Source organism: Natrix helvetica, assembly GCF_964273705.1.
Source record: "Natrix helvetica genome assembly, chromosome: Z".
Taxonomy (NCBI): domain Eukaryota; kingdom Metazoa; phylum Chordata; class Lepidosauria; order Squamata; family Natricidae; genus Natrix; species Natrix helvetica.
The window spans coordinates 36,587,655-36,614,045 of record NC_138554.1 but is presented as its reverse complement, the minus strand read 5'-3'; the positions used below and the strand labels follow the sequence as shown (position 1 = coordinate 36,614,045).

Below are 26,391 nucleotides of genomic sequence, written 5' to 3'. Positions count from 1 at the left end.
CCCCATCTTGGCTCCCTCAGCTTTCCTGCTCTTAGTCATTTCCAAGTCTTGGTATTATCTGTTTTCCCTATTTTTTTTAATTCCCACGTCTCTTTTCAGCTCTTTATTTAGTCTTTCTTGTAAGATAATTTAGTTTATCCAGTATTATCATTATGGTTCATTGCACAGTCAGCCAGATGTTCAGATTGGATTTGGCTTTTTTGTCCACTTATCAAATCCTTCTTATCTGCTTGGAATAGGCAGATATGGCTGTTTCATGGTCTTAAAGGTATAATCGCAGGATGTAAGCTGTTCGAAGCAAAGCTGCCTTTTGCAATTGACTGGTGGTGATTTTGTCAATGCCAAGTGGTGCTCCAGCTGTTTTGGGATTGCAAGAATAATTATCATTATTATTATAGTACCTCCACAGCCTGAGGCAATGACTTAACAAGTCCTGCTGAGATTTCTTGAAATCAACCAAGGTCAATGAAACCTGCCACATATTGTGGATTTTATATATATTTAGCTGGTATATTTTTTTTAAAAAATGATTTTAGGCTGCCAGATGTTCAAGAAGGCAAGCTACCTGCATTGTGAATTATTACTTAGCAAACTTCTTTTTTTTTTGCAGTTGTAGTTGCACAGCATAATCTCCCCTACCAAAACATTTTCTTTTGCATTATAGTCAAAATGCTAGGGCAGCTTTTCCTATTTTTTATATAGCAGACCTCCCTAATTGAGGGAGTTTGTTTACATCAGAACCAGCTGCCTGATGCCTTCCATACATTTGGACTGTGACTCCAGAACCTTTGCCAATAATCATGCAAGCTTGAGCCAATGGTTGCCCAAATCCAATCCCTTGAGAAGATATCAGTTCATCTAGTCTTGGACAGGATATCTACTGAAGCTTTCTTCATGAAAAAGCCACCATGAGATGGTAGTTTTTAAAATGCAATTGCTGTTTTGTAGGCATATGACAAAAAGTGCAGCATGAGATTGTTAAATTGCTTCATTGGTATTTCAGTTGGAATATCTAAGTCTTCAGCTTAGCCAATTTCTGTACCTGTGGAGGATCACATATTATTATTTGTATTTAAACTATTCCAGCAGCTAGAAGAAGGTTGCCAGTTAAAATGTATACTTTGATAAACTGATGAATGGAACTTATCTCTTGAAGCTTTGCATAGCTCTAATATTCTCAGTGCTTAAAAGAAGATAATGAAAGACACATCTATAAAGTCAGTGTGAAATAAAAGGCATTGTTTTTTGGTGGCAGTAGAACTATAGTTGCAAACTCCAGTTGCTATTTTGTTGATTGGTCTTCCAGTCCAGGTTTTTTGTCTGGAAATATGCAGATGTTTGAAACATCTTTTTAAAAGTGTTGTGCAGTTCATGATTTTAAATAAAAACTAAATTTTCTGCCAATAAGCCCCTGGGGAAAGCAGAGATTGCAGTTATCACCTTCCCTTGATTTCCTCATCAATTTCACATTGCAACTCATATATAGAATCTAAACTAGTCAATTTCTAAAATGGTGGCCAGTTTCATAGAACTGGCTGAAAATTTCCTAGTTCAGTGCCTTTTCCATGCTCTGTGAATGGGCTATAACCTTTTCCACATCTAGCAGCCTTGTATTGGGGAAATATGTAACATAAACAAATCTAAATACCAGTTATACCAGTTTTTTTTCAACCTCAGTAAGTTTGAGACACTTAAAGACTTCAATTCCCAGAATTCCCCAGCCAGCCAGTTGATCTCTGAAATCTACTAACAAGAAGTCTCCATAGTTTTTGACAGGGATCTGCACTACTCACATGGATATACCGAAGATTACACCTGGGATTATCTTCATGGAGAATGTGCTGCACTACTGAACAGGTGTAATCCAATATAGGTGTCATAGTTCTCCAGAGATAATACAGAAGGAGGGAAAAGTGCAACGAAGGAACCAAATCTTCTCTATTTAGTGCAATCATATGCTACAGCATTGAGAAGATTCTGAAATCTGGCATAATGTCTGAGGGTTTCCTGAATTGCATTTCCCTTGTTTGGCATACCTTGCATAGCTTCTTGCCTCTTTATCTCCCCATCTCATTATCATATCCAGGATTTGGGATAGAAATTTGTTTAATATGCTTAGATTATAGATACCCAAGAACTGGGTAAGGATTTTCATTGTTGCTGGCAACCGCTTTGGTTTAACTGTATGCAGAATTTTCTGTGAAGAATTGTAACATCATTTTTTTTTAAAAAAAAGGTGGAACCCAGTTTGTCTGTCTGGGTTCTAATTATTATGTTGTCCAGATGTTGCTCAACAGCAGGCAGGAGTAGAAGATGGGTGCTGAGTCTGGAGGCTTCTCCATGACATCATCAGGCCAGGATAAATGGCAATGGCATTCTTTTTGCAACTGCAGAACCATTAGATGTACAAGCACAGTGAATATGCTTCTGGGGCTTCCAGAATAATTACTTATTATTTTTTAAAGTTCAAATTACAGCTGCTTGAAAGACTATACCAGGGGTCAGCAACGTGCAGTTCTAGAACCATGTATGGCTCTTTTATCCCTCTGCTGCGGCTCCCTGTTGCCGGTCGGCTCCACAATTGATAGGGCTTTCAGTTAGGACAGGTAGAGGAAAAAAGGACGCTGTGCTAGCAGGAGACTCTAAGGTGGGGGAACTGTACTTCTTGTCGGCTTCAGAATTGAACAGGGGGCTTCCGATTAGGATCTTTATGGCTCTTTGAGTGTTTAAGGTTGCTGACCCTTGGACTTTACCATTCCGATAGAGCAGCTTAGGATTCAAAGACACAGCACCGAGCAGCTAGCCATTTAAACTAACCTGGTTGTCAAAAAGCTAAACAGTAGTAAACTTGGTTAGAGGTTGGATAGGAAACCGCCAGGAAATATCAGAGCTGTAGTTTATACAGTACTGGGAAGTTGAAAATACCATCTCCAGAAGAAAAAGACAGAAAGCCACTTCTCTATTGTCTATCATTGACAAGAAAATTATGCGGTGCAAAAGCCTCCAGTATTGAACCTGGTTTGAAAGATTTTCCCCTAAGGCAGTGATGGCGAATCTTTTCTGCACCCAAAAGGTCGTGTGTATACATCACATGCACGAATGTGCAGGCTCATGCATGCTTGTCGAGGTTGCACTCTGGAAAAGCCAAACCTCCAGGTTCTAGTACTCATGTGTGCCCAAAAATCAGCTGGCCAGTGCACATGCGCAGGCCAGTTTGTGGCACTCTCGTGTGCACAAAGGACAGATGATCATCACATGCAAATGTGCACCAGAAACCTGGAAGACAAACAGGCAAGGCTGTGTGTGCCGGGCAACATGGCTTCACGTGCCACTTTGGGCAGACGTGCTATAGTTTGGCCATCACAGCCCTAAGGACTCAAAACATAAACCTTGGTGCTTTCTGAGCATGATTGGTTTTTTTGCAGATGTTTCATTACCCAAACTAGGTAACATCATCAGTGTTAGCCATCAAAGCTCAGAGAGCATCAAGGACCCTTCATTCCAACCCTGAACTACAAATATTTTCCTTTATTGTTTATTTGTTGTTTCTTTTTTCTATAGTTGGGTATCTGAAAAAAATCTAAGAACTGGATTTCCAACAAACCAATTCTATATTTAAACTGTCTTGGAAGGGTTGAGAAGAGGGTACCCTCCCCACATCTGGATGCTGCAAGATGTGTTTGAACTATTGATTCACATTCTGCTCCACTTCCTTCTCTTAATATTATGGTTCTAGAAAAAAAATCCCAAAATGTCCATAGTACAAAAATACCTGTTCAAAAGAGAGTTCAGATGTTTTGCATGTGATCATGTTCAGCATTCCCATTAAAATCTATCGACTGAAATTAACCATATCCAATTTCAATCCAAATTATTTCCATAGCTTTCTTCTCGATCCAGCTTGTAGCTAACATGATAGAGATTAAAGACTCTGCATTATTCATGCTACCAACAACATTCAAAATGTGTTACCCACATTGATATAAGGGAAGATTGGTCCTAATTTCAATGATAACACTCTGAAATCAGAGACAGAGACAGAAATGCAATTGAAGGACAATTTTATCAATAAAAGTCCCACCATAAGTATGAAAGCCATCTGGATGACTTTGGGCCAGTCACACTCCACCCAATCCATCTCCATAGATTGCTGTTGTGGGGAAAACAGGAAGAAGAAGGTGTATTAGGTAGGTTCACTTGTATGCCTTCCAGACAAAGTAATAAAAGATGGGATTTTTAAAAGTACAATAAATAATTTAAGAAATAATTGTCTTTCATGTTTAAATAATAAAATGGAAATACATATCTTTTCACATTTTTCATTTAATGGGAGCTGTAGGTTCATACATGAAAGAAACATTGGAACTAACTTTTGAAAGGACATGTGTTGTTAGTAATCTAAAAGTTATTACAATATTCTTTTTTTCAGTTTGAATTGGCAAACAACAGCCACAGCATTTTTTCTTAAAAATTGTGAGATGATCAGATGACTACTTAACAACTCCTTCATATTTCCTTTTATCCCCTTCTTCTCCTTCTTCTGCTGAAATCAAAGCCTTTGCATAATTTTATTTTAATCACATTAGGGCTTTTCCCCTAGCACTGCCATAATTATCAACACCATTACTTAGTGTGAAAATCATGGTCTGTTTAATGATCTAAACCCATTAACCTCTATAATAATTAGGTCCTGGTCAAAACATATTGGCTGTTCGTCATCATCGTCGTCATCAAAAAATCAAGCGAAGGTTACTATCATTAGAACTAGACACAAATAGCGCTTTAAAATTCCCATCAAATTTGTGGATAAAAAAGTTTCTGAGTTTGTCCAGGTGTCTTCACTTGGGATTTAACTGAAGCATAGAAAGCAAAAGAGGCTGCAGACTGTTGGAGAAATATTTGCAGACACTTGTAGCCCCATAAATACAAGAATGCAGTACTTCACCATTGTGCTTCAAAAGAAAGAAATGCTGAAATCCTTTTCCACTTTGAAATAAATGAAAGCAAATTCTCCTTAGTCAAATTGAAGTAATGGAAATAAACACTAGCATTTATGACCACATTTTCACAATGGCTTTCCAATACCTGTTTGGAATTGGTGCCTTTGTAATAATTTTCAGTTGGAGAACAGCTCTGATGAGCAGTACCACAAGTGGACTGAGATTGGAGGGGAGTTGCAATTTTTTAAAAATTCCAGCTGTAACCTTCACTTTCAATTTTGTGTATGTCCATGGCTTTTCTCCTAATGGGCACCTTGGCTTCTCTCTCTCTCTCTCTCTCTCTCTCCCTCCCTCCCTCCCTCCCTCCCTCCCTCCCTCCCTCCCTCTCTCTCTCTCTCTCTCTCTCTCTCTCACCCTACCCTCATACATGTGTGTATGTGTGTGTGTGTGTGTGTGTGTGTGTGTGTAAGGATGTAGATCTTAAGAACATTTGATGGTCGAAGACTGTGCTTACCATTTGAGAAAAGCTCAAGGGTCACAGCAGGTAGGATCATAATACAGGCGACTTTGGAGTTTTTTGTTTCTTGAGCTTGTTATAGCTTATGCTAAATTTTCAATGTATTTTCTGCTTTAAAATAATAAAAAAAACTCTTCTACTGATTTTAAATAATAATGATTAGAATCAAACACATCAAGGTTAGGGCTGAGATTAATTATATGTAGAGGAAAGTAGGTTGTTCATGTCCGTGTTCAGTGAAGGTTTTCATAATTATGTAGGTAATATGATCTTTTGTAGTTTTTTTAAAAAATAGTTCTCTTTTTCTGTTTTTCTAATCAAGAAGTGGAATAACACGACCTGGTGAAATAGTTGAGCTAAGATGGAAGCTGCTGGAAGCTGCTAACTAATTAGTTGATGGGGGATCTCAGTACCTATACTGGAATTTCTCATACTTTATCCCAGTATGAGTCTAGTTTCTTAGTTACCCTTAGATAGTCATTTATTTTATGCACATGTAACCTGCTTGATGTGCATCTTAATTCTGAATTTGTTTGTTTAATTTTTTCTTTTAAGAAAATGTATATGATCACCCAAATCAGTCTCAGTGACTTTGGGAGAGCTTACAAAGCTAAAACCCAATATTAAAAAAAACCCAAACCATAAAAAGCAATAAACCCCATCCATCTGACAACAGGGCTTTGCAGAAGACTGTAAAAGTGGGGGTTCTTCTTATCTCCGCAATTGTCAAGTATGAGCTCATGATCCTGGTAAATCCAAATGCCTTATGTTGTCTCTGTACACAAATTACTCTCCCACAAAGCATGCGGTTGAAAGCTAACATATATCAGCCCAGAAAAACTTAATTAGTATATCTGGGGCATGGAGAATATCAGGTTCTTTGCATCAAATGGTCTAGTAGAACTTTCCCCCAACCTAAAGTTCTCTGGATGTATTGGGACAGCTTCCAGAATTCCCAGCCAACATGAACAATGCCTGCAAATTTTGGCAATTAAATTGTGGACACTTCTGCAAAGTGCCAACTTAGAGAAGGTTGTAGCAAGCAGTAGTAAGTTTGACTGCATTTTTTTGTTTCACTTGATAAGAAACTTGCCTTGTTTCTAAATAATTCATCATCTTCTATTACCAAAGTGACAGCCTAGAGTCAGTACAGTAGAAAAGATCATGTTTCCAATAAATCAGGAAATTCCACTTGACAAAAAACTAAAGAAGTTATGTAAATCCTTGGACCTCTTGATAGCAAAGTTGTCCTGAAATCAAGCGCTGCTCTTGATGTCTGAATTCATCTAAGTTTTTTATGACAATGTTAAGAAAGTGATTTCTCTGAAATGTTTTTGTGACTCTACACTACAGGCTTGACATGTCTTCACTTGACTTCCAAGATCAATCAAGACTAGCTACGTCTTGATAATATACAGTAACCATAGGGCTGTATAGTGATCATACAGTCAAAGCATATATGGGAAACTGCTGGCACTATTGTAGATATGTCCAGAGTTGTGTAGATGTAGGAAATGATGCAACTTCTTTAAGGGGGTGACCAAGAGATTCAACAGAGGCAATATGTGCATTTTTGTGCATTCTGAACCACTTTTTCCTTTCAAATCTAAATTGTAGCAAAGCCTTTTGCTAATGAATTCAGTTTGACTCAAGGAAAATTGGCTTGAACTTTCCATTGATAAGATGTTATCCAATGCTATAATGCTATGAAAAAATATCAATGCCGAATTATCAATATAAGGTTTTAATTCCTGATCAAATTTGAATTGAGATCTCACTACATATTTGGGTAAGCAGGTGAAGGTCAGCGCACAATTAGTGGTTCAAAGATAGTATGGATTCTTACAGGTGTAGTATATCCATAAGACAAGCTCCCCGCCCCCAAGAATAGGTCTTCTTGTTTTAATATAGGTCTTCCCCAAGAATTGGATTACAACATGCTGTCAAATTTCCAGATTGGTTTACCAGCCCAAAATGTTTCCCTAGGTCCAGAAGAAAGTATCCTGGAATAGGTAAGGATGTGGGTGGAACAAGAGCATATCCTTTCAAGACCATATTGTGATGTTTTGAGGCAAGGTATGTAAATAAATAATGCAAAAGTGTTAAATCTTCACTTTTACGGCATAGCGTTTAAACCAGTTGCATGGTATTTCCAGAAGATCCAGTCTTGGGAACTGGTTGTTCTGCAGAAAGGAATAAAATATACAGATGTGAGGAATTCAAGGTTCTGTAGTGTGTGCTAATATGCCCCCTTACTAAGGTACAGTTCCCAAGATTATTTGGGACACAATGTGGTCCTTAAAATGATCTAAAATCAGTTCTAAATCTTGCATCCTCCGTATGCTAGACTACACCATATCTGGGCAACTATGGCAATAGATGGGGGACCTGGGCATTTGAATCCAAAATATCTAGAGGACCCCACCTCAGAGAAGACTACCTGATCTTTTTTTTCCCAAATCTGAAGAGGCAGCACTCTGTTTATTGTTTAGAAGTAAATGCCTCTTTTTCATATACACAGGGTCATCAAAAAGAGCCTGAAAGTCTGCATTGGTTGTATCCAGGCTTTCTATGTTGACCTCAGTTACAAATGAGAGAGCTTGCAGAAATGGTCTACAGATATCTCTTTGTCCTTATTCGTCTCTCTCTCTCATATTCTGTATGTATTCGATGCTGTTCGTTTAGTAAGGGGCCAGCTTGCCCTTTTATTCATTCCATGTCACTCAATTCACAGGCTTCTTCACCCAACTGTGACATTTGCCAGCATCAGAATGAACTGAGATGAATCCTGTGTATCTTTCTATAACAATGCTGCTTTTTAGGAGAAGATGGTCTTCCTTCCAGTTTCCCTTCCATATTTGTATTGCTTTTAAAGGCCAAATTGTTAGTTGTTGCTGTATTTATTTATTTTTATTATTTATAAAATAATTATTATATAAATAAATGTAAATAAAATTATTTATATTATTATTCATTATATATTTTATTATATTTTTTCGTTATTAGAAATGTATTTATTTAGAAGATTTATATGCTTGCCCCTTTATAGCTCTGGGCATCTGACAAACAATTATTCAGGGCACAAAAAATTTGAAAGGTATTTTAGCCTAGCAAACTAGATATTTGAAAAGGATCAAAAGTTAAAGGATAGAAGATACTGTATTCATTTTCTGCCTCATTTGCAGCTTGCATGCCTGTTAATGTTTGCAAATGCCAAATCATAAAATCAGCATTTTTAAACATCGGGATGTGTAAACTTTTTTGGCAATGTATAATTTTTCTCTGGCACCAGCATTGCTGCCTTCTGCCCTCTTTAGTACTAAATTAGAACTGCTACAGTTTCAGTCATAGAGCACCCATCCAATGTGGGTGAATTTCTTTATGCCGTGACATCAGATTATAGTGTGAAGGGTAAGTTAGTTTCTCGCCACAGTCCAGCAGTTCCTCCTTTTGTGGGATCATTACGGACAATTATTATTGCTATAGAGTGGTGGGAACAATTTCTCTTCTAAATTCTACAACAAATGTACCCTTGATTTGGCCTTGGTGGCTTTGTAGTTTGCAGGAAGAAATATTAGAAAAAAAATATCTTGGCCTTGTTTACTATAGCCCAATTTCCAAAGTGAAGTGGTTCAACAAAAGATTTAGGAAATTGACTTCAACAGACGGTTTTCTTTGGGATGGAATCCATGACTACTGTGGGAGCCTGATAGCTATAGATGATATCACACATAGTTAATAAGTAGTGTATCCCATAATCATAACCACAATATAAGTTATAACATACAGATTGAACAGGTTTTTTAAAATCCAAACATTAGTCATTAACGAGAAAAACCAGTCCTCGTCCTTCCACATATATGATGTGAGCTTATCCATTTCATTATATTGTCCCCACCTAGACTAGTAGGCACCTTTTAACATATTAACATATTAACAGAGTTGGAAGGTACCTTACAGGCCATCTAGTCCAACCCCCTGCTCAAGCAGGAGACCCTACACCATTTCTGACAAATGGAAGTCTAATCTTTTCTTGAAAGTCTCAAGTGATGAAGCTACCACAACTTCTGAAGGCTGTTCCATTGGTTGATTGTTCTGACTGTCAGAAAGTTTCTTCTTATTTCTAGGTTGAATCTCTCCTTGGTCAGTTTCCACCCATTATTCCTTGTCTGGCCTCCAGGTTCTTTGAAAAATAGTTTGACCCCCTCCTCTCTGTGGCAGCTCCTCAAATATTGGAACACCGCAATCATGTCTCTCCTCGTCCTTCTCCTCACTAGACTAGCCATGCCCAGTTTCTGTAATCGTTCTTCATATGTTTTAGTCTCCGATTCCCTAATTATCCTTGTTGCTCTTCTCTGCACTCTTTCTAGAGTCTGAACACCTTTTTAATAGTATAGTGACCAAAACTGGATGCAGAACTCAAGGTATGGTCTTACTAGGGCTTTATAGAGTGGTATTAGTACCTCACTTGATCTTGATTGTATCCCATCGGATTTTAAAGAGTGACCATCCTCTTGAAGGCTTTCAAGAAAAATGATTTCATAAACCTCTGAGTTCATTTAGTGTTTTGGACAACTTCCTAATGTTTAGGGCTGCCCTTTTGTTGTTTCAACACAGTTTCCTTTCTCTTCTTCTTGGTAGATAAAGTGAAAAATAGTTCTATCCTTCTCTTCTGTTTGAGATTATTTCGAATATTTGAAACCTGTCAGAACATCCCTACTTAGTCTTATTTTCTCTACATATCTACTGATTTTAGTCTTTTCTTGCCAGATTTGTCTTTGAGGCTCTTATGGTTTGTGGCTGAATGCTTTTCAGCTTGTCAACATCCTCCTCTCTGCAGAATTTCTGAAATGCTAGTTCAGACTTTGAAAAAATGTGCAAGAATTGATAAGGACAGCCATTTGGGAGTAGAAAAAAAATAAAAGAAGTAAATTATGGTTGGTCAGATGTATTTTGAGGAGGTGACACAAGAGTAGTGAAGAATGAATAATTTTAGCAGTCTGACTACTGGTAAATTGGTGCTTTGAGCTTAGTTTATGGTAGCCATTTTATAAATGGACAAGTTGCTCATAGTAGCCATCTTGTGAGCGTTCCCACAATCTGTTCTGAAAACTGGAAATGTACTGCTTGTCCTCACAGGTGGGGATTTTAGTCATCACCATATTCAAAGAATTTTGCTTGTATCTGTGAAATTGATGCTGCTAGTTTAGACCTTGCAAAAATGTGCCGGATTTTTTTCCCCCCTAACCACTGCTGAACATTTTACTTCTCAACATTTAGGAAATATTTAGGAAGCATGCACTCTTCCAAGGAAAACTAGTTCCACAGGCTTACTTGATATCAAATGAGCTTGGTGTTGCAGCTTTTCTGCTGCCCCTGCCAATAATAAAAAAAGGACATTAATTTTTCATGCAATTTAAAAAATATTAATTCTTCACTGGGGCATAAAGTAAACATGTGGGGAGGGTTCTCTGGGAATCTGGCACTGTGCATAATGCCAGGAATGTTTTTCTGAATACATTTTCCTAGAACCACTTAATTGCACGACAGGGGTTGAACAATTATTTGGGATTTTGAAGACAACTTGTTCCAAGGCTCAAATCATTTAAAATGAAAGATACTGAGTACAATCCGGTGGGAAGGTCTTTCTGTATGTGAGAGGCCCTTTGAAATGAATGAGAACTGGAAAAGAACACAGGAAGGAGCCCTTCCTGATGGCTTATGTATTTAAACTATGAAGATATAAAGTGCATTCATTTAAATGAATTGGTACTGCCATCTGTTAACAAATGCCAGGCCAAGCTGGGGGAAAAAACTTTTTTATTGGTTATTGGAGGATATTTAGACAGGGACACTGAGAAACTCCTGGAGTATGGATGAAGATCAGCATCAACCGCAACAGCCATAAGCATCTTTATGATGTTGATCAGGCAAGGTGCAATCGATGTAATTTATTGTTGATTACATAAAGAAGCAGTAATAATATGTTAATAAAAGATTACCAAACAAGGAGAGAAACCATTTTGTTGCTGGGATATGCAACAGCAATGAATGGATTTTAGCAAGCTCCCCCCCCCCAACATATTTCTGTAAATACTTGTCCACATTAAAATTAAAGAAATATCTAGTGGTTTCCCTCTTCCAACACTCCTTAGCTTTCTCAGTTTTCCCCTAAACTTGAACTTCTCCAAAAGTATAATTGGGATAAAAGAAGAAAAAGCATACTATTGAAAATAATGTATACATTAAGCATGATCAAGAATCAAAATGTATGATACGTACTTAGAAATGAATACACATTTTAATTAAAATGTTTTTTCTTGCAATAATGAAAAAATTGTGATGTGGGAAAAATTAAGATTGGGAAAAACTGACATGGAAAGATTTCTTCACTTCAGGCTATGGTAGTTAGAAATCTTATATGCACTCACCTGAAAATAAGCTCAGTTAGACACAATGGGAGTAGTTTGGGGTAAACACACATAGGATTGTACTGTTGAACAATCACTTTGTGCAGCTCTCAGACACAGAAGGGGAGAATCACTTAAAAATTTCCATGTAGGAGGAGAGCTATATTAGACTATGGTAGCCAAAACTCAGGAGGAGTCTGGTAATATCTTTTCAGACTTAACATACATTTTTTATTACAAGACATCATTTTTTGTGGGCTGCACTCACTTTATCAGATGGCTGGAGAGTATGTGTAAATGCCTGCAGAGTGATCAGTGAGCTTTGCATTTGGAAGAAGGGAGACAACAATAGGTTGTTTATAGCAATAGCAGTTAGGCTTATATACCAGCCCATATAATTTTACAGCACTCTCTGGGCAGTTTACAGTGTAGAAGCATTATTTGCATATTGCCCTCAACAATCTGGGTCCTCATTTTACCATGGATGGAAGGATGAGTCAATCTTGAGCCCCAACAGGATTGAACTCCAGGCTGTGGGCAGAATTTGCCTGAAACACTGCATTTCAACCACTGTGCCAATAGGATTCCAGATGCAGTTGCAGGTCACATGTAACACAGATTAATAAGAAGTATCTTATTAATTTATGATTAATTGCTCGGCCTGCTCCTAGGGTTTAAGGAATTCTGACAGTGAAGGGTATTTTCTCAAGTATCATATTAGAGAATCCCCATGGCGATATTCAAAATTACATGGAGGATATGCTTTTAAAGATATGCCAGGCTCTGACTAGCCTGCCTCAGGACCATCCTGTCTAATATGGGCGATGGACTGCATGATTATTTGTAGTGTGGTAGTTGGAGAAGTTGAACTTGTCTTGCATAGCCATTTTCAATTTCTTTCTAAATAAATTTCGTGTCAGTGCAACTATTTTCTTCTTTTGCTTGACACAGGGGACACAGAAGATGGTCTTCCAAAAGATAAATAATGAGTCACTTGTTGAAATGGGAAGCCATACAAAGTAATTGAAAGAGCGGATGAAGGAATAAATAACTGGAATAAACAGAAAGTAGCACATTTCCCTCCCAGAAGTGAATACATTTTTTAAATGTACTATTGGAAAGCAAATGGATGCTGTAGGGGTTGCACTTTATGTGTATACCTGTGTTCATATTCCTGCAGGTACAGAGAGCCACAGAGATATCTTGGAAAAATTATATAGTGCAGGTACAATAATATGTTGAACCCAAGAAGTAAGGAAAGTATGATACAGAGTGTTAAGTCCTCAGACTTACGATCGTGCATTGTCAATCATTCATCAAGCACCCCCATTGGCTCCTGCACGCAATCTGGCTGGCGGGAGAATTGCATGTTCTCATTGGTTAATTGTCTGACAGCAGGCTGTATAAAAGAGCTGTCAGACAGGCAGCGTTGTTGTTACTGTTCTGGTTCTGGTTCTAATTAAATCATTGAAGCAACCTTCATCTTCGTGTCGCTACCTCAGAGCAGTTCTGAGCACTGTTCCCACTTTCACCCCATTTGTACCGGAGAGAGAATCGTGGGATGCTTTTATTGAGTGTTTTGATCGTTTCACAATCACCAACGATTTTGGTGCTATTTCTAATGAGTGGAAGACTAGTTATTTCCTCAGCTCATGCGGGACATATATGTTTTCTATAGCCCCCACGCTTGCCGCCCCAGCTATTGTCCACCCCCTGCCATGGGATGCTTTACTGAATAAATTGAGGGGTCATTATGCCTCCACACCATCTCGTTTTGCCAGTGCTATGCCTTTCGGCAGTGTTGCAAAAAGAGGGAGAATCTGTCAGCCATTACTTGGCCTCTCTTAGGATGCTGCCACACGTTGTGAATTCGGAAATCTTGATGAGGCGCTCCTAGAACAATGAATCTGGGGCACCAGAGATGCGAGGCTGCAACGCAGGCTATTTGCCTGGTCCGAATTAATGTTACAAATCCCTGTCGGCAAAGCTAGGGCAGCAGAACAGTCAGCCCATTCCGCGGCTGAAATTCAGAGATACCATTCCATCCAGCCCATGTTGTCAGCCCTGATCAACCAACAATTCCTTGATGACAATGAAGTGGCAGATGAAGAGACCGACATATGCCGCCTCAAGCTGATGGCTGCAGCCAAACCGAAGATGGCCACCAACGCCTCTCAGAAGGGCTGTTTGAGCTGTGGCAGGAATCATTTATGCTTCGCTTGCAAATTCAAGACCGCAACTTGCCGGCATTGTGGGAGTACTGGTCACCTGGCCTATGTTTGCCACGTGTTACTACCCTCCTCAGAACCGTTGGGCAGCCACCCAGTGATCCAGCCAGCTGTCCACTGCAGGAACAGTTCTGCAACTGACTGCCATGTTATTGAGGGCTCCGCAGAAGAGGCAAATTGGGTGGTAAACATCGCTTCTGTGGGGAAGCGGAACAACCAGAATATGTTTCTGACTGTACTGCTGGAGGGTACTCCATGTAAAATGCGCAATATTACTTCCTGCCACCAGCTGGCCCGAAGGCCCAAGTCCAACTCTTCAAACTCCGACGCATCCCAAGGTGTTCTCAGCAGAAGATGCACCTGTTGCTCCCGATAATTCAGTGAAGGAGGCAGGCCCGGTCCAGTCTGATGTGGCACCATCAACTGAAGAGGCCGTGTCAGGAGGTCCATCCCCTCTGGCTGCCGAGTAGGAATTGAGATGTTTGGGGCGGAGTCACCGGAGACCCACCTATTTACGGGACTATGTCTGCGCAATCCAGGGGGAAGTGATGCTAAGTCCTCGTACTTACATTGTCATTGTCAATCATTCACCAAGCATCCGCATTGGCTCCAGCATGCAATCTGGCTGGCGGGAGAATTCCATGTTCTCATTGGTTAACCGTCTGACAGCAGGCTATATAAAACAGTTGTTACTGTTCTGATTCTGGTTCTAATTAAATCGTTGTAGCAACCTTCATCTCCGTTTCTCTACCTCAGAGCTCAGTTGTGAGCACAGAGACTCAGACTCTGCCCTAACTCAGGGATGAAATCTACTTACCTATGCTACCGATTTGCAAACGTGAGCACACTCTGTAGCATTTGTTTTACTACCGATTTGGGCAAACTGATAGCTTTTTTATACTACTGGCTTGGGCAAACTGGTCTGAACCAGTAGCATTTCACTCCTGTCCTAACTCCTTGAGAAACAAGAGGGAGGGAAGTGAAACGCAGTCATGTTTTCAAGGTATTGTTACTACAGCCTACATCAATGAAACATAATTTCACTCAAATGTGGGACTATTTTCTGCCCTGCACTAACCTGAAGAGCTGATTCCCAGATCCTTTGCAAGCCTCCTTTCTCTTGTCCAGAGACTGTAGAGTCATAAGAAAGGAATTGCAGGGTTCACATCACAATGTTTTACCCACTATCTTGTTCAATTTAGCACATCCCCTTTTCCCCCACTCCACAAAAACTGTTGCAAGTTTATATATAAATGATGAAATGCTGGAGCAATTAGATGAACTTCTGTAACTTGGCAGAATCTTCAGGAAATGAATTACCGTATTTTTCAGAGGGTGAAAATCTGGGTGTGCCTTATACATTGAATACAGCATTTTTGGCCTCCTGAAACCCCACCCCCTTCACAAAAATAGACATGCAGAGAGTTTGGGAGGCCTGCAAAGTGCTCCTGGGGGCTGAGGAGGGCAAAAACAAGTGAAAACGGGCTGTTTTTTTCTTGTTTTTGTTCCCCAGCCCCCACAAGCACTGTACAAGTCTCCTAGAGGCTATGAATGCTCCCCTTTGGGCCTATTTTTGAAAAAAAAAAAACCCAGACCATTTTTTGCTCATTTTTGCCCCCCCAGCCCCCAGGAGCACTTTGCAAGCCTCTCAAACTCTCTGCATGCCCCGTTTTTCACAAAAAATGAGGTGTGCAGAGGGTTTGGGAGGTCTGCAGAGTCCAAAACCTTTTTTAAAATTTACCTCTTCAAAATCTTGGTGCGTCTTATACTCTGGCACATCTTCTACTTAGACGCATATGGTAGTAGAAAAGTCCTGGGTATATGTGACCTTGTTGCAAGGAATGCATTTTGTCAAAGAAGGCAAAAAAAAAATGGCTGTATGGAAGTATATATTTCTACCTACATTGTTACTTTGGAAATGAGGAGTTGGGCATATCAAGAGAAACACAAAGTAAGTGGGATGTATTGGAATTGGGCTCTTAAACAAGAAGAGAGAGGGTCAAAAATGAATGGGACTGAATGAATACAGACTGAATAAAAAGTGAATGGAAAAAACATTGAGTTAGTTTCACCATACAATGAGGATAGATGAGAATCAAATAGAAAAGCAAGTCCATGAAGGATGAATGAGCCAAGTAGAAGAGCAAGACTGATGGGGTTGCTAAGATCCTCAAAATATTTAAAGAACTAGAGGCAATATATAAAGTGCATGAATCTACTAGAAACAAGGATGGTTGTGAGGATTAAAAAATAGAGGTACTGTATATCAACTGATATAAACTAGTTATTAGATTAATGATGTTTCCTTTTTTCTTCATACTTAAATTTCTTGTTTATTTTTATGCTTTTTCAAAGTTTATGCCTTTCACAGTTCACAACTTGTTTGGTTCTTTAAAATTCTCTTCCCAAGTTTTTCTCTCTGAAGATTATAAAGCCTTTGGTACAGTAATGTAATGCTCTGGCTCTTAATTTATCCATTAGAAAGAATGTGCTAAAGTTTGTAAATGGAATATCAGTTCTACAAACTTGAATGTTCTGATATGCCAAACACTGCTTGTTGGGACTGCATATGACAAGGAATAGTTTCTTCTTAATTTGCTACTGGTATTGATAATGAATGGCTATATGTATACATGTACATGTACACTCACAGCATTGTTAGCGATAATGTGTTTTTTTCCATTGATGTTAAGGCACCCCCTTCTGATGACATAAAACTGTAAGTGGTAGTATTGAGAATCAATGTGTCTCTTTATTGCAGTCTCAATGTGATATTCCCCTGCATTGGAGTTACTTGTGAAAGATAATGTGTTTGTTCATTTGTTCACTTATTTATGTATTATATTCCTTATCTACCCAGTAATGGAAATTCTCTGGGCAGAGAAGAAAATTAGCTAAACATTAAAAGATGTAAAACATTAAAAGAGGAGAAAAACACACACACAAACATCATTTGCTATCATTTAGATAGCAATTTGCTGTCATTTAGATAATAGATAATAGATAAATAAATAGAGATAGAGTTAGATAGATAGATGATAGATGGATAGATGATAAACAGATAGATGGAAAGAAAGAAAGAAAGAAAGAAAGAAAGAAAGAAAGAAAGAAAGAGAAATAAATAAAATACAAAATCTACTGTTTTATGGTGAAGCAGACTTTTCACATCAAAAATCAGTACAAAAAAGAAAGAAAGAAGAGGAAGGTGTTTGCTGGATGCCCCAAAGACATCACTGTGGATATTCCTTGCAAATTGTTTACCTTCCTTTTAATTTCTTTGTACTTGTCTTGAATTGGTTCTGTAAATTCATTGCCCTAGAATAGGGGTGTCAAACTCAAGGCCTGTGGGCCAGATTCAACCCATTGGGTGCTTAAACCTGGAAACAGTGAAGTACTAGCCTGCGGTGCTTCTACCAGCAAAAATGGCCTTCCTGAAATCAGAGAAGAATTGTGGCTTGAATGTAGCTGCTAAGACTTCTGATTTTCTTTGTAAGGGTTATTCTTCTACCAAAGCTTTGCATTATACAGAGCTACCTTATTTGGCAATTAAAAAATCCCAGAGATTTTTATTGCCATTTAGCAGCCATTAGATCAGAGGTGGGTTGCTGCTGGTTCGGCTGAACCGATAGCGGCAGCGGCTGGAGACTCTGCCCACCCGCCTGGACGCTTATGTGCATGCACTGAAGTGTTGCACGCATGCATGCATGAGCAAACCAGTAGTAAACTGGTTAGCAACCCACCACTGTATTAGATGTTTTACAGTTCAGACATGAGAGCCTGTTCATAGATTGTATTCATGAGGCACATTGGACAGCAGATTGCCCGCCTTAGTTTAAAACAAGTGCATATAACCTAAAGACTCAGAGCTGTTTAGGACTTCCTCCAAATCTTGTAGTTAAGATTAGGATGAATTCTTACTATGCATTGAACATTTTAAATGTCACCATTAAACAGTGGATGTAATAACATCCATTGCTTTTCATTTTATTTAGAGTGAGAATTTTTATTATTATTCTGGTTCATTGACTTCCTGGTCCTGGTCCAGCCACCAATATAGGATTCAGACCTTGGGATAGGTAGAGCATCACTTGAAAATCATTGCACCCCCTATTTTGAAACCCCAACTTTGCCATGCTGTTTTGTGCAGAGAAGAATGAGCATTTCAGCTGAAGAGCTGAGGTGGCCCAGTGGTTAGAGTGCAGTACTGCAAGCTACTTCAGCTGACTGCTAGCTACAGTTCAGCAGTTCAAATCTCACCGGCTCAAGGTTGACTCAGCCTTCCGTCCTTCCGAGGTCAGTAAAATGAGGACCCAGATTGTTTGGGAGCAATATGCTGACTCTGTAAACCACTTACAGAGGGATGTAAAAGTATTATGAAGCGGTATGTAAATCTAAGTGCTATTGCTGTCTTTTGGGAACTGAATGAATAGACTGAGCTGCTGCCACAGGGAACAAAGCCCGCTCATGCATATACATATACATGCACATGTACACACATACATTTATTCACAATCATTTAAGCAGATCTCTCTACTCTCACATTTACCAGGATCACAGGGAGGGGGGTAAGATTAAAGGCTGACTTCCTGATCAAAATGATTGTTTCTCTGATGCCATTAACAATCTGTTCCACCACCTGACTTGCTGTTTCACTGCCACTGTAAGCCTTCTGTTTCCCCGTTTCTCTTTTGGACTTCACTTGTAGCCTAAAAGGAGGCATGTTTAGAGTCTGACACAGTTTTGTCTTGAGTTTTATAATTGCGTAGTTCTATGCAATAATAGAAAACTGTAGAGTATTTCTCAATCTTGACAACTTTCAAATGTATGGGCTTCAATTCCCAGAATTCCTAAACTGGCTGGAGAATTCTGGGAATTCTCACATCTGAAAATTACCAAGATTGAGAAACACTAGTCTCAAGACTGACGCAAATCATCTGGTCCAGATGTTGCTATTGATGAAGTTTTCTGAGTGTCTATTCTAATCCCTGCTTGGTGCAGAGAATTCACAACAAGATGACTAAAATGGATCACTTTTTAAGCCTCCTGAAAATCAGTGACTTGTATAATATTGTTCATAATTTTTTTCTAATGTTCAAGAGAAATCTAGTATCTTTCTGACATGAATGTTTGACTGTGCTACCAGAATGCCTCATTTTCCTTACCATCCAAGTTACATCAATACTCAGACAATGTACTGTCTCTGCTTGTATCTTTCTATACTACAACTAAATATAACTTTTCTTGTAACACCAGCAGTGTTCAGATCCCATACTTGGATATTTCATAATTCTGATTTTCTAAATTGTAGGCTTCTGATGACAGTCTTCTAGGAATCTCTTTCTGCCACTCTTCTTATGTGTTAAAATGGAAGTTTGTACAGGCATACTAGGATAGCTGTTGATTAATATAGTCTGCTTGGAGGACAAAGATCATCCGTGAGTTGGGACATAATTAGGTAAAATATCAACATCCCTTACTCAAAGAAGTGAACTTTTATGATATTAAGAGTAAAGAAAGGTATTGAAAATATCATGTGCATTGGGATGTGATATCAAAGCTTTAGGACTCATCCTCATGTCCTGTAACTGTAAACATGCCCCACAAACAAAAATTAAATTATCCAATGACTTTGCCTTCTTGTCATTCCCAGTTCTTAATGAAAGCAGCTTAAAATCATACTTAGCTATTCCAGTTTTAAATAATGTTTTCCTCTCTTCGAGACATGGTTTTTGCCTTCAGTGCTAATGAAGGATACTTTAATTAAAAGGGAATTGATGAAATGATTAGGCCCAGGATTTGTCCATTTTTGACTGACCATTTTAGGCTGGTGCTTTGGATGCTCCCTTTCCCTTCTAGTCCACATATTCTTTGCTATCATTATCCTCCTTTAATATTTAATCAACTCAGGAGATTTTGAAAACTTATCAGCCAGTTTGGCAAGAGGTGATCTGCAGGCTTGGGCAAGCAAAGCAGCACCTAGATTAACTATTGGTGATGATGATACTACTATTACTACTAATAAAGAAAAAGAAGAAGAAGCAAGTTTGATTTAATCATCTGTCAAAATGGGCATCTGACTGTGCCCAGTAGTTACCTATGTGAGACGATGGAATATATTGGAGCGAAAGAAGTGCAGTCTTCAGAGACAAAATAAGATTCATGATTCCCCAAACTATAGGCCAGTTTAAATCAATCAAGTTTTATACTTCTGGCTGCTTGGGATTATGAGCACCTTTTATTTATTAAATACCTTTATTGTTTTTATTCTTCCACCTGCTCTCAGTGGGAGCTCTCTTTTGGGTCTGGCTGGCAAGGGAGCAGCAATTCCCAATCTTAATAGCAACTCTGAAGGAGGCAGAATTGCTGGATTGTACACAAGCTGACCCACTTGCTTGGCATAGGAGCATAATGCTCCTCCTCCTCCTCCTCCTCCTCCTCCTCCTCCTCCTCCTCCTCCTCCTCCTCCTCCTCCTCCTCCTCCTCCTCCTCCTCCTCCTCCTCCTCCTCCTCCTCCTCCTCCTCCTCCTCGCAATTGACCAGAGTCAAGGAAGGGAAACAATTCCTTTTCGTCAGCTCTACCCAAAGAAGAAAGTACAGGAGCCTCTCTACGCCTTCCTACTTCTCTTGTTAGTGAGGCTCCTTTCATTGTCTTTTCCACTCCTGCTTCCATCCCATCACGGGGGCGAGGGGAGCATGAAAAATACACCAAAACAAAATTATATGTAAAAAATTAAAATGTATAAAATTAAAAAAAATCTTTTAAAAGTCCAAAAAAGGTCTAAAAGGACGGAAAGCACATTTGGTGGCCATAAGTAACATGGCATGGCAAGCAAGATCTATCATAACACAGAGCTCTCTATAATGCCAAATTAGGGGCTCATTAAAACTGATACATTTTAGTGCTATTGTGTAGAACCTGGTAATGTTATATGTTGTGTCAGAGCTGGTATCTGAATGCAGCAGGAAGTGGTAAAATTGTCCTGTGTCAAGTGTCCTGGTTACGTAGGTGGTGAGATAAGACTAGAACGAATGTCTCTGTAAGCGTTGGAGAAGTACATGTTCTGTACTTTCTAACTGTCCAGAATTCACAAGGACGTTGTGTGTCTGGGTAAGGATCTTCCTGTATTGACCTTCAAGAATACCTGAGTGGAGAGTGTGACATCGTGCCAGACACCACAGAGATGAGTTCTTGGTGAAATGGAAACTGCCCAGAAATTGCACAGCTGAAAAATAACCAAACAAAGGAGCATGATGCTTTTAGCACATGGGAGTGCTCTCTCAAGTTTTACCACTGGTCTGCTAGGTGTGATAGAGGGGTGTAGGATGAAGCAGGAAATGGAATTGCTAATATGCCAGCATACTTTCTTTATGCTTTATCCCATGATATTTATCCATAATAGTGACCTCTCAGCTAGACTATTTGGGGGCATGTGTTTAGCACTCTTTCAAAAGAGTGCAAAATAATGTTCAGAAATATTCTGAGTAATAAGTGACAGGTGTGGAGTGTCTCTATGCCTGCACCCAATGATTTGGGCAACATGAAATACAGCTAAGTCCTTTGTCCCAGTCATCTACTTAAATTGCCAACCTTCCTCTTTCTCATTTGAAGATAATAATTAGTGATTGCTTAGTCTACTGTTCCTAAGCTTAACCAGCAAAGTGGCACAACTAATACCAGCAAACTTTCCTGCAGATTCAAGAATTGGAAGGAAAGTTCCTATCCTTCTATATGCTTTACCCATTTGATAAAGAAGTCTAAATGATATGATTAGAAACTTTGTATTTAAAATTGGTGGGTTTCTTGGTAGCCCCCAGGAAGAGGTAGTACAGAAGCAAGCAATAAAACTTGGAATGTTACAAATTGTTTGGTAGCAGTGACATGCAGTCAGGGGAGGCAGGGGAGGCACAGCCTCACCACTGTCATCATGAAAAGGGAAAAAATGTAAAAGGAAAAAGGCAAGTGCTGAAGTGAGGCTAGTTAGCTGCTGCCTCACTGTGAATGACTGCCTAACTGTTTAAAAAAGCCTCTAAAAAAGTGCCCTCTACTATGAGGCAGGAGAACTGTGTACCTCAGTTAGTCTAATCTGAATTCTAAGGTGTTTTATGATCGCTCGAGCAGAGTCAAGTGAGGGTTAAAAGCCTAAAAAATCCCGAGGTAGGAGAGGCACGCAGTTCTTCTGCCTCCAACTCTCTCTTAAAGTCAAGGAAGACTGCCCGGAGACTGATGACGCTGCAGAAGGGAGAATTCCCATTGGTCCTCTGGGGGTTCATTGGTTCCTGGGAAAATGTGATTCGCTGATTGTAGCCTGCATTTCTCTGTACATCCGGCGTTTGCTTCGACTTCTCCCTTCGCTTTGTGGAGAGAGGGAAGCAGCTTGGAATTGGACTGCCTGAGCCAAAGTGGTCAACAGGATCTTGAGACTTGATTTTTGACCAGTACCAATCCATTCCACTCTTTCCTTTCCCTTTCTGTCCTTCTTTTATCTTTCTTTCCTTTTCCTTTTCTTTCTCTTTTCCTTTCTCTTTTCCTTTCCTTTCTACTTTCCTTTCTTTCCTTTCCTTATTTCCTTTCCCTTTTTTCTTTTCCCTTCCCTTCCCTTTCCCTCCTTTCTTCAACCTTTCATTTCTTCTTTGCCACTTCCTTTCCTTTCTCCTTTCCTTTCCTTTTTCTTCTTTCCCATTTCCTTTCCTTTCCCTCCCCCTTCCTTCCCTTCCTTCCTTCCTGGGGGTCTGAGAGAGAGGGAGTGGACCCTCTTCATCCTTGCCCCCCTCCCCAACATCTGCTCTGATGGCAAATGTGCTTTTTTGTGTGCTACACTATGTGTAAAGAATGCTGATATGAGACCTTAAACATAACCCTTTAACTGCTGCCAATCAAATATTGGATAAGATAATTTGTAGGATTTTAATGTCTGTAAATCTGATTGTGATGACATCAGTGCCTCACCAGCCATAAACCTCACCGCACGTCACTGTTTGGTAGAGAAGCTACTCTTTGTCCTTCTTTCTCATAGTTGGAATAAGGGATCTGCCCAGGTATTGCTTCCTACCAGCTGCCTGCCAATCCCCTTTCTTCTGCTGGCTCCAGAGAAACTCTGATTGAGATCTTGAGGGAGGAAAAGTGTCAGACTTCTACTCTCTAGGTTTGCAAAACACAAGTATTTGTCCTCTTTATTTTTCTGCATTAAAGTTGTCTTCATAGGTTTGATTTTCCATCTCTTTGAGTGCTTTTCCCAAACTAGGGGCATTTACAGAAAGAGAAGGAGGGTGATAAAACTATGCTTGATAGTGGTCATCCGTTAAAACAGATTGGACTTCAATTGCACAACTGCAAATACCCTGCTAATTTTTTTGAGGGGCACTTCTCCTGCCAATGCCTTACCATCTTTCTAATTCTGTAATCCTAGTCGAGGTGGGTGCATTTTTCTGGACAAATTTGCATAAACAGGCTGCATGACATTTTGTTTCAGATTTGGTTTTTCTGAGAAGGTTTGTTCAGAAGGGCACCAGGAGCTTGTTTCCCCTGAATTGCTGTTTTTGATAGTAGGTCAAAGGAGAACAGCCTTGGCCTTGGCTGTTATGGAAAAAAATAGTTGTTTTTTACGATTTGGACCTATACATGGCCAAATCTGCATCACTGTTCCTGTGGCAACATGATTGTATAATGTGCCTTGAATAGTTTTATGCAAAGAATATTTAAGAGATGAACAAAGAGAAGACAGAATGGATGAGCCGGAAGAACAGCAAAGGAACTTGAACACGAAAAATAAACACTTGATAGAGTGAATTTAGTTCTGTTCCGAATAGACCCATTGAACTCTGGAATGACTTCTTTTTCAGAAAAATGTTTGAACTTCCACACAAGACAGATTCTGCCCCATGAAGTGAATGTTTTTCTAATGAAGTATATGTGTATCATGATTGTTTTTTATTTTGTTTTTAGCCATAGCAGCTAATCCCCACTGCAGGGGCCATTATAGCAGTCTATCCTCACATAGAATCTTCTAGAGATTAACTGGGATTGCAGCTCCCAGAATGCCCATCCAACTGTGGCCAACCTGGTACAGTATTGTGGAGTTCAGTCCCAAAAACCGCCTACTCCAACAACAGTTGGAGTAGACAGTTTTTCCAATGGATAGTAACAATAGCAGTTAGACTTATATACTGCTTCATAGTGCTTTACAGCCCTTTCTAAGTGGTTTACAGAGTCAGCATATTGCTCCCAACAATTTGGGTCCTCATTTTACCCACCTCAGAAGGATGGAAGACTGAGTCAACCTTAGTAGTACACCTTGGTAAGTAAAGGTTGTAAAGGACTGAATGGGTTTGAACAACCCATACCATCCTGTGCAGTGTCCTTGGAAATCAAATTAATGTTGCAGGATTCTCACTGTATCATCCCTTTCCCATCTCTTATTTTCCAGAATCCTTCAGGAGAAGGCACAGTGTCAAAGTTGAAAGCCTGTTGCAATCAGAGTTGTAGAGATTCCTTTTGACACAGGAAGAAGCTAAGAACTCCCCTTCATCATTCTAAGATGCCTGTTGAAGCTTGAAAGAGTTTGCTGTATTTGAAGGGTTGAAAAATTCAAAGAGACTTAATTTAGGGTGAGCAATAAGATTATGAAGTAAAATTGTCTTTTACCAAAAAGAGAAAAGAAAAGGGGATGAAGGTTGAAAATAACTGTGGAGGTTTTGCTGGAAGAAAGGTTCACTCAGGGAGGATTGTGTGATAACAGTTGCCAAGAATGTAGAAAGAACTGCAGACTCTGTGTGTAGTATCATAGAAGATAAAGAAAGAAGCAGAGCTTTCTTTTGCAGGAGAGATTAATAGATTGCATTTAGGGAAAAGTGTTCTCTCCCTAGTGGGTTTAGAGATATAATTCCATAAATATCTCTAAAATTTCACTAAATGGCCTCCTGGAATAAAAAGTCAAGAAGTGGAGTTGTTTCACGGGGCAAATATTACACTATCATTATCTTTGTGGAGGATGGGGTGGAGGGACAATACAGCCTATTGCATGCTGTAAACCCATTATAAGCGTAGCAGTTAAATTCCTATCTAAAACAAATCACTAAAAATATCTCTAAAGGGAAGAAGCGTTACCTGCTTTTTAAAATTTTGCTAAGCTATGGTTGCTTAAACAAGGTTCAGTCAATGCAGTCAATTGTAAACTATCTGAACCACCATAAGGCTTAATAGGTTGTCTGAGTGTCATAGTGTTGGATTTTGAAATTAGAAATGTACATTCAATTCATTAAAGGTAATTCATCAGCCTTTATACATGATATGACATGACACGAGTGACATGATAGCAGTATTCCAATATCTCAGGAGTTGCCACAAAGAAGAGGGAGTCAACCTATTCTCCAAAGCATCTGAAGGCAGGAGAAGAAGCAATGGATAGAAACTAATTAAGGAGAGAAGCAACCTAGAACTAAGGAGAAATTTCTTGACAGTTAGAACAATTAATCAGTGGAACAATTTGCCTCCAGAAGTTATGAATGATTAAATATTGGAGATTTTTAAAAAGAGATTGGACAACCATTTGTCTGAAATGGTATAAGGTTCCTGCCTGAGCAATAGATTGGGCTAGAAGACTGCTAAGGTCCCTTCCAACTCTTTTATTCTGTTATGACACAATAGATGGAGAAAGATAGTCATACATATGGAGTTCAAGGAACAGCTTCTCTTCAGTTAGATAACTTGTTGGGCTCAACTGAAGTTCACTAGTACTTAATCAAGGGATGAAATGAAATTCGGTATACCATTCCCAATGAATGAGAATGGGAAAATTCTAGGTAAGGATAGGACTGGAATTAATAAATTATTAATTTGTAGCATATTCAAGGGCCATTGTGGTGGTGGTGGTGGTGAATTCCCTGTTATTAGTGTTTTCTTAAGTATCAAAGCAACCTCATCTCAGGTATCCAATCTAAAATATATTAGAAAAAAGAGAAGATGAGGAAAAAGGAAAAATAATCAGCAGAAAAACACTTAGAATCAAGATTCATTTACTGTCCTTACTTAATTCATAGTTTTTCATCTTTGTGTCAACAAATATCTTTGCCACGGCCCCATGTGCTGTACCATAGCCTCTATTTCATTGACGTGATAATAGACAAACAAGCCTGCCTTCTACTGAAGTCATATTTTGAAGGTTGGCAACAAGTATTCCTGCCTTCAACCAGTATAAGTCATTTTATTTATTATGTGCCGTTTACTAAGTGCAGAACAGACATTGAATAAAAGAAAAGCTTATACAACATCTTGCAATCAATTATCCCATTATAATATA

At 39.1% G+C, this 26,391-nt stretch overlaps 1 protein-coding gene across 4 annotated transcripts in view; it reads left to right on the top strand.

The window, feature by feature from the left end:
- The window catches only part of LRRC4B (leucine rich repeat containing 4B), a 154,989-nt gene that overhangs the window by 94,101 nt on the left and 34,497 nt on the right, over positions 1–26,391 (top strand). The window contains exon 2 of one of the 4 annotated variants that reach the window (XM_081970822.1): positions 24,520–24,700. The exons of the other annotated variants lie outside the window; for them this stretch is intronic. The gene's annotated coding sequence lies outside the window, so the exon portion shown is untranslated. The remainder of the gene's footprint in view (positions 1–24,519; positions 24,701–26,391) is intronic. 4 annotated transcript variants of the gene reach the window in all.